General features: G+C 42.4%; 1 pseudogene; it reads left to right on the top strand.

Annotated features, from left to right (window-relative positions):
• Positions 1-475: 475 nt before the first annotated feature.
• LOC123463613 lies at positions 476-8,710 on the top strand (annotated as a pseudogene).
• Positions 8,711-9,492: the final 782 nt, after the last annotated feature.

The following is a 9,492-nucleotide window of genomic DNA, read 5'->3' as shown; positions in this document are numbered from 1 at the left end:
AAGGCATTCGCCTGCAAAGCCAAAGGGCCCAGGTTGGATTTACCCAGGACCCACATTAGCCAGATGCACAAGAGGGCACATGTGGAGTTTGTGTGCAGTGGCTAGAGGGCATGGCACGCCCATTCCCTCCCTCCCTCTCTCTCTCTCTCTCTCTTTCTCTCCCTCTTTCTTTTTTTTTTTTAAATTATTTATTTATTTATTTGAGAGCGACAGACACAGAGAGAAAGACAGAGAGAGGAAGAGAGAGAGAATGGGCGCGCCAGGGCTTCCAGCCTCTGCAAACGAACTCCAGACGCGTGCGCCCCCTTGTGCATCTGGCTAACGTGGGACCTGGGGAACCGAGCCTCGAACTCCTTAGGCTTCACAGGCAAGCGCTTAACCGCTACGCCATCTCTCCAGCCCTCTCCCTCTTTCTCTCTGTCAAATAAATAATAAAATGTTGAGAGAGAGAGAGAGAGAGAGAGAGAGAGAGAGAGAGAGAGATTTCCTCAGGGATTTGAGATACTGGAAAAAAGCAATGAACTTGCAGCGCACTGGTAGGACCAGTATCATTAGTAAACCAGTACCACGGATGCTAATAATGGCTTCTGATTATACTAAGTAGGTGAATAGTGCAGAAGAGTTAGAAGGTCTTATTACTGATCCTGACAAGATGAAAATGCAAGTGCTGTTAATTAGAGAACGTGTTCTTGGCCTTTCTGATCCTGACGCCTCTTACTATATCAGATATAGAGATGCTGTCTATGCAGTTTCTGGAAACTTTAAACGATGCATCAGCCTAAGGAAGTATACTTTGGATATGCACCAGAACAATTTGGACCCTTTAAGCCCAATGAGTGCAAACAGCTTGCAGAACTGTTCTCCTTTATGACAGAATTGGGCTAAAGGCATGCTGGGTACTACTGTTACCTTTGATGATCTTTTTAAAATATTTTATTTACTTATTTGAGAAAGTGAGAGAAAGAGAGGGAGGGAAGGAAAGAATGGGCATGCCAAAGCCTCTAGCCATTGCAGATGAACTCCAAATGCATGTGCCACCTTGTGCATCTGGCATACATGGGTACTGGGGATTCAAACCTGGGTCCTTAGGCTTCACAGGCAAGCACCTTAATCGCTAAGCCATCTCTCCAGCCCCACCTTTGATGATCTTATATGCATACTGTGCAAATGTTTCCTGTGAATATCTCTAAAGCACATCCAAAACAGGAAAAACTCCTTCCTTGAAGACCATTATCACTAGTGATCCAACTGAAGTACTCATCAAAACCAGCCAGCCTGTTAAGACTCTTTCACCTGCAGTTTCTACCAAGCCATCTATGACCTTATCAAGAAGTGATTCAGACAAGAGCTCTTCTCAAGTGCCACCAATGCTCGAAGACACAGATAAATCCATGTCAAATACCAAGCAAGAGGCTGGAGAGATGGCTCAGCAGTTAAGGTACTTGCCTGCAATGTCTAACGACCTGAGTTCAATTCCCCAACACTCATGTAAAGCCAGATGCACAAAGTGGTGCATGCATTTGGAATATGTTTGCAGTGGCCAGGGCCCTGGTGCACCCATTCTATCTCTCTCTTGCTCTCTATCCTTGAAAATAAATAAATAAAATATTTTATTTTGTTTTTTTTTTTTTTGAGGTAGGGTCTCACTCTAGCACAGGCTGACCTGGAATTCACTATGGAGTCTCAGGGTGGCCTCGAACTCATGGCAATCCTCCTACCTCTGCCTCCCGAGTGCTGGGATTAAAGGGCGTGCACCACCACACCCGGCACCAATAAAATATTTTTTTTAAATACCAAGAAAAACAGTATGCCTCCTTCACAGACTAAGTCTGAAACTAATAGAGAATCTCCCAAACAAATTTTAAAAAGAAGAAGAAGAAAAAAAAAAGCCAGACAGAAAACACGATTTTTTTCCAGAATTGGACATGCATTTGCAAACACTATTTTGAAGATTATGCTGTTTGTTTGTGAACATGTACAGAGTTTTACAAAAATTTAAATCAAATTTTAAAACAAAACTGTGAACAAAACAACCATAAAGCCGAGTGTGGTGGCGCACGCCTTTAATCCCAGCACTCGAGGGGCATAGGTAGGAAGAGCGCCATGAGTTCGAGGCCACCCTCAGACTCCATAGTGAATTCCAGGTCAACCTGGAATAGAGTGAGACCCTACCTGGAAAAAAAAAAACATAAAAATAAAGGGAAGAGATTGAGTAAAGGAAAGGTGGAGGGAGGGCTAATCAAAATCTGAGAGGATGCAAATAAATGATATGGAATCCTCTGGTTTCGGACAATGGAACGCTCAGGAGCCATAGATTGTTGTTAGAAAATTTTCAGTGCCAGGGATGGGAAACCTCCAGTGAGTTGTTGGCCAGGGAGGTCCCTGATGCCCCCAAAACATTATAAGCCATTATCGAGGCCCTTGGTTTCCCACCAGGAATGGATGGTAAGACCTGATTGCTGAAGACTCCACATACTTGGGCTGCAAGGCCACTGAGAAATCCTGCTGGAACTGTGCTGATAACCTCCTCCAGGTAGACCAGCTGATAGAAAGCTGGAAGAAGCCATTCTACATGTAGTTCAATGGGAGAAAGAGATACCACCAGTGAAGATACTCAACAGTGGACACTGCAAGCCTTATAATTGGCCAGCCAGGCCAAATGAGCCAATGGGTGCAATAGTGGAAAGTCTGTCATGGTGGAAACCAACTGCCCTCCAATTGGACTGGAGGCCTGCTCCATGGGGAGGGGGGAACACATCCCTGATACTGAAAACTTGAAACTGGGGTTGTCATGAGCCCTAGGGATGTAACATCTGCTGATGTCTGGATAAGTGTATATACTATGCTTATCAAACTGCCCAATAAGCACTTCTCTTAATATTTATACCCTTATATTAACACTACTCTCACTTTTGGTAGAGAATCTTCTCTTTTCAGATGGCAGTGACCTTGGGATGACTCAGAAGTTATCATAGTGCTGGAAAGAAGTGACTGGAGTACTGAGTAACATCTCGATCACACCTTCCAAGGCTCAGGGTCTAATGTGGAAGAGGTGGTGGAAAGAATGTAAGAGCCAAAGGAAGGGTAGGACTCCTTACAACATGCTCCTCCAGACACAAAATGGCCTGCATATCTCTGACCTCACCGTACCTGACACTGCCTACACAAGACCATCATAAGAGGAGGAAAAGATCATGGCATCAAAATAAAAGAGAGACTGATTGAGATGGGGAGGAGATATGATGGAGAATGGAATTTCAAAGGGGAAAGTCGGGGGGGGGGGGAGAGAGGGAGGGTATTACCATGGGATATTTTTTATGATCATGGAAAATGTTAATAAAAATTGAGAAAAAAAATGAAGTGTTCTACTTATAACCTAAAAAAAATAAAAATAGAATCAAAGTTAATTTATAAAATTAAGAGGTCAGTAGATTATATTCTACAGTGCTGGAAGACACATGTATGCTGGTTGGATTCAGGTGTCCCCCATAAACTTTGGTGTTCTGACTGCTAGGTTCCCAGCTGATGGCAATTGGAAATTAAAGCCTCCTGAGGCAGTGTATTATTGGGGTTGGGCTTATGAGGATTATAGTCAGTGTCCCCTTGCCAGTGTTTGGCACACTGTTCTGTTGCTGTGGTCCATCTGTTGTTAGCCAGGAGGTTGATGTCCACCCTCTGTTCATGCCATCATTTTCCCCTGCCATCGTGGAGCTTCCCCTTGAGTATGTAAGCCAAAATAAACTCTCTTTTTTTTCCCTGAAATCTGCTCTTGGTCAGGTGATTTCTGCCAGCAATCAGAACCTGAGTGCAACAGTAAAGTTGATACTGAGGAGTGGGGTTGCTGCAGGATGTCTGACTATGTGACTTTGGCCTTTTGGAGCTGATTTTCAAGAGGAATGTGGAAGGATTTGAAATCTTAGCCTATGAGATGCCTTGCAGTGCTATAAGTGCAGCTTGATGGATTATTCTGGTTAGAGTTGAAAGACCTGAATGCAGTATGAACTATGGACTGTGAGGTTTGGCTTATGAGGGTGAGAAAGAGCTTTGCTTAGACTGGGCTAGAAGTAGTTTGTGTGAGAGGCTTGCTGTTATGCCCATGTCCTGAGAACTTGTACAGGGTTTCTTTGCATAGAAACAGACTGATGTAAGAAGAGGGATATGGCTGCCTGTTCAGCTTCAATTATATGAGAGATTACAACCATTGGTATTGAGCCACCTGACCTGCATTGGGACAGCAGACAGAAACAGCGTTTTCAAGGGGCATGAATGCTGAATGAGTGTCCTGTTCTTCAAAGTATGCTTTATCTCTCCCCCCAGGTTAACAAATTGGCACCCCACCTACTATTATGGAGTATAGGAAAGGTAGGAAAGAGAGGGTCATTGAATTTGCAGTGTGGTCTTGTGTTTTGGAAAGTACCATTTTTATGGCAGTATAAAGCAGGTTTGCTGGATGCCTGCATGGAGACCTGATGGAGCTGTGAGGATGAACTGTGGGTTTCAGTGGAAACCTAGCGGAGATGCCGGGACCAAGAGATGGCTGCCAAGGAAAGCTAGCAGCCCCAGATGAAGTTTTCCAAGACTGTGAGTAGCCTAGCTGGAGGGGTGGAATTGGAACTCCAGAGACTTGTTGCTGGTTAGAATTATTGGACTCAGAGACTTGTCAGTGACTAGAGTTGTTGAACTTGGAGCTACAAGAGTTTGATGTTTACCCTGTTTAAATTTTGTATTTGTCGGGCATGGTGGCGCACACCTTTAATCCCAGCACTCGGGAGGCAGAGGTAGGAGGAGCACCGTGAGTTCGAGGCCACCCTGAGACTCCATAGTGAATTCCAGGTCAGCCTGCGCTAGAGTGAGACCTTACCTTGAAAAAGAAAAAAAAATTGTATTAGTTGAATATTTCTTTGCTATGCCCAGTGCCATCTTTTGCAGTGTGAATGTTTATTCTGTGCCATTATGAGTTTTTTTGGGGAATTTGTTTTATTATGGCTCAGTTAAAAGACCTTGGATTATGGGGATGTTTGAACATAATTAGGATTGATAAAAACTATGAGGACTCTCATAAAGTCATAGTAAATGCATTGTATTTTACATCATGTATGAATATCAGCTTATGGAGGCCATTGACTCAGGTGTCCCCCATAAACTTAGGTGTTCTGAATGCTAGGTTTCCAGCTGAGGGAGATTTGGGAATTAAAGCTCCTGAGGCAGTGCATTATTGGTGGTGGGCTTATGGGTATTATAGCCAGTGTCCCCTTGCCAGTGTTTGGCACACTGTCCTGTTGCTGTGGTCCCTCTGTTGTTGACCAGGAGGTTGATGTCCACCCTCTGCTCATGCCATCATTTTTCCCTGCCATCATGGAGCTTCCCCTTGAGTCTGTAATCCAAAATAAACCCCTTTTTCCCAAAAGCTGCTCTTGGTCAGGTGATTTCTGCCAGCAATGTGAACCTGACTGCAACAACATGGAAAAATCTTTACAATTGAATAAGAATGATATTTATTTTAGAATATTATCCTGGTTTTACAACAGTACCCTGTTTACAACACAATGTGTCCTAGCTCATCTGCAGCTGAGGAATAATGGATTCTGATTAGAGAGGGCAAGTTAGTAGGCATCTTATGCACAGACTTTACCATTTGAATCTGTTTTATGCATAAATCAAAGTGCATTGATCAGATGCATATCTGTATATAATTTGTGTGTTTGTTGGTAGCAGATTGTAATAAAGTAATCACCAGTGTGAATAAAAAGTCATTCATGCCCAGTGAGGTGGCACACACCTTTAATCCCAGCACTCAGGAGGCAGAGGTAGGAGGATCGCCATGAGTTTGAGGCCACCCTGTGACTACATAGTGAATTCCAGGTCATCTTGAGCGAAACCTTACCCCAAGAAACAAAACAAAAAATGAAAAAAAAGTTATTCATGCCAGGCATGGTGGCACACACCTTTAATCCCAGCACTGGCCAGGCAGAAGAAGGAGGATCACTGTGAGTTTGAGGCCAGCCTGAAAATACATAGTAAATTGTAGGTCAGCCTGGACTAGAGTGAGACCCTACCTCAAAAAAAATCATTCATCATTTTGTTTATTTACTTTTTCATTCATCATTTGTTTAACTAAACTGTCATAATTTAGTTGTAGATTTTTAAACGTTCTTTAAAAATTTTTTTGTTTATTTTTATTTGTTTATTTGAGAGTGACAGACAGAAAGAGAGAGAGCGAGAGAGAGAATGGGCACACCAGGGCTTCCAGCCACTGCAAATGAACTCCAGACACATGAGCCCCTTGTACATCTGGCTAATATGGGTCCTGGGGAATCGAGCCTCGAACCAGGGTCCTTAGGCTTCATAGGCAAGCGCTTAACTGCTAAGCCATCTCTCCAGCCCTTAAACACTTAAAGCACTGAAAATGCAACTGACAGACACTTATATGGCTTTTGGAGTTGGTTTTGTTTGCTGGTTTGTTTTCCCGAGGCAGGGTCTTACTCTAGCTCTGGCTGACCTGGAATTCACTATGTAGTCTCAGGGTGGTCTCAAACTCACAGCAATCCTCCTAACTCTGCCTCCCAAGTGCTGGGATTAAAGGCATGTGCCACCACGCCCAGCAGGATTCATGTTTTTATAAGAATTTTTTATATAATTATTGCAATTGTAGTCAAATAAGGAACATTTTCTGCTTGCAACTGTATTGATTTAAATAATGTGTGGGATGTTACACCATTTCAGGCACTGTGTAACTCTATTGTAATAAACTGGCAGGTATCTTTGTAACTATAAATAGTGCATGCTTGGCCGTGTACGCTGCAAATAGCCTTTACCAACGTGTTTGACAAGAACCATAATTAACATCACTTAGTGAACTGTGATAAAGGGAAAAGCCATGATTTATTTGATGTGAGTAATTTAAGTGTTTTGTGGTGGCACCTGGAATGAAGCTATTGAGCAGCTGGAACCAACGGCACCGGTCTAGCCATCCAGTGCTGTTTTAGTTAATTTGGTTGTGATTTAATAGTATTGTCAGATGACGAAAGCTAAAAGAAACAAAGTAGCTTTAGTTTTGCCAAAGACTGGCCTTATTAATGGACAACTCTCCTCACAAGCCATTGTTAACTTTTGTTTGTTTGTTTGTTTGTTTGTTTGTTTGGTTGGTTGTGTTTTTTGAGGTAACATCTCACATCAGCCCAGGCTGACCTGGAATTCACTATGTAGTCTCAGGACTGGCCTCAGACTCACAGCGATCTCCTACCTCTGCCTCCAGAGCAGGGGTTAAAGGCGTGCACCACCACGCCTGGCTAGGTTGTTAACTTTCATCAGGTGCTAACATGTGGTTCAGGACACATGGCACTATGTTTACATGTCAGAAGTTTTGTTTAATTCTATGTCACTTCTAAATTGATGTGTTTAGGCTGGAGAGATGGCTTAGTGGTTAAGTGTTTGCCTGTGAAGCCTAAGGACCCTGGTTCGAGGCTCGATTCCCCGGGACCCACGTTAGCCAGATGCACAAGGGGACGCACGCATCTGGAATTCGTTTGCAGTGGCTGGAAGCCTTGGCACACCCATTCTCTCTCTCTTTCTCTCTCTCTGATTCTTTCTCTCTCTGCCTGTAGCTCTAAAATAAATAAATAAATAAATAAAATATATTAAAAAATATATTTAAATTGATGTGTTTAAATAAATTCAGCAAATGGAAAAAAGTGTCCTTGAAATTGAACTAGCTATCAAACAAACTCAGTGTCCAACTGACCCATTGCAATTAAATAAGGCTATCTCCATCATTCTGCACATGGTTTGCCATTAGAATAAGTTCCTAGTACTCCAGAACAAGACAATTTGAAAAAGCAGACTCTCCACAGATTTCTTTTTTTCAAAAGATTTATTTTTTATTTTACTTATTTATTACAGAGAGAGAGAGAGAGAGAGAGAGAGAGAGAGAGAAAGAGAGAGGATGGGCACACCAGGGCCTGTAGCCACTGGAAACACTGGAAATGAACTCCAGATGCATGCACCACCTTGTGCATCTGGCTTACATGGGACCTGGAGAATCAAACCTGGATCCATAGGCTTCACAGGCAATACTTTTTTTAAAAGATATATTATTATTATTTATTTGAGAGAGAGATACAGAAGTAGACAGGGAGAGAGAGAGAATATGGATGTGCCAGGGCCTCCAGCCACTGAAAATGAACTCCAGGTGCATGTGCCCCCTTGTGCATCTGGCTTATATAGGCCCAGGGTCCTTTGGCTTTGCAGGCCAGTGCCTTAACCATCTCTCCAGCCCTATCCACAGATTTCTTAAGCTTTATCCAAGAAAAAAGACTAGTTACAGCCCTCTGCATCTTGCTGTGGACAAGAATACTGCATGTGCAGGATGGCACCCTGTTTGTCAGTTTCCATCTCTGCAAGTTACTGCAATACTGCTAGAATGTTAAGCGGATGTGACCATCAGGGACTGTGACAACAGTCCCCTACATATTGCTGCTGTAAACAGCCATCCAGACATCATGAATCTTCTTGTTAAGTCAGGTGCACATTTTGATGCCAGAAACTTACACAAACAAACTGCTAGTAACTTGCTGGATGAGAAGGAAATAGTTCAGGATTTGATCCAGCCCATAAATCATATCACATTGCAGGGCATTGCTGCTGGTGTCATCGTGAATCATAGAATATATTACCAGAAAAGCTAGAGACCTTTGTTTCACTTCTTAGATGATAATTTGACTGTATTTTGGCATTGTTAAGGCACGAATTGGTAACAGTTGTTTCATAAACGAGTACTGTTGTGATAATACCAGCATTCGTTTGGCTTGATGTCACTGTGCTCTCATTGGCTAACAAACACCAAAGTTACAGGACTGGTTTCCCAGTATTCAATATAAATATATCACATAATAAATAAATAAATATACCACATAATATATTATTTGTGAATTATTGAGAAATGTAATGTCATACTCAAATTTCTGAAGTTATCTGCCAAAGGCCATTCTGTTAGCTGTTGGGTATCTGGGACAGAGTTAACTGTTTTTCAGTGGTGTCTTTATACTTTTTGAGTTTGTGAACTTTATACAACTGAAAGACTTCCCCCTCACCCTGCTTCTTCCTTCTTCAAGCTTCATCCCTGTTTGCACCTTTTTTCCTCTTGTTTCTTCTACTTTTCCCATCACGGACCCCATGCTAGGTCATACATACCTTACGGCCTTGTTCACTATTTGCAGTTACCATAAATGCTTTTTTAATGTATAATTTTTTATTGACAACTTCTATACTTACAGAAAATAAACCATGATAATTCCCTCCACTCCCCCACTTTCCCCTTCACAACTCTATTCTCTTTCATATCCCCTCCCTCTCTCTGTTAGTCTCTCTTGTTTTATGTCATCTTTTCCTCCTATTATGAGGGTCTTGTGAGGGTATTGCTAGGCACTGCAAGGTTCCTGGGTATAAAGGCCAATGCTTTATCTTAACTATGCACTGGCTTAAACTTGACTGTTG

This window comes from Jaculus jaculus, chromosome 9 (assembly GCF_020740685.1).
Source record: "Jaculus jaculus isolate mJacJac1 chromosome 9, mJacJac1.mat.Y.cur, whole genome shotgun sequence".
In the NCBI taxonomy this organism is placed as follows: domain Eukaryota; kingdom Metazoa; phylum Chordata; class Mammalia; order Rodentia; family Dipodidae; genus Jaculus; species Jaculus jaculus.
This window is presented reverse-complemented; position numbering and strand designations above follow the sequence as displayed.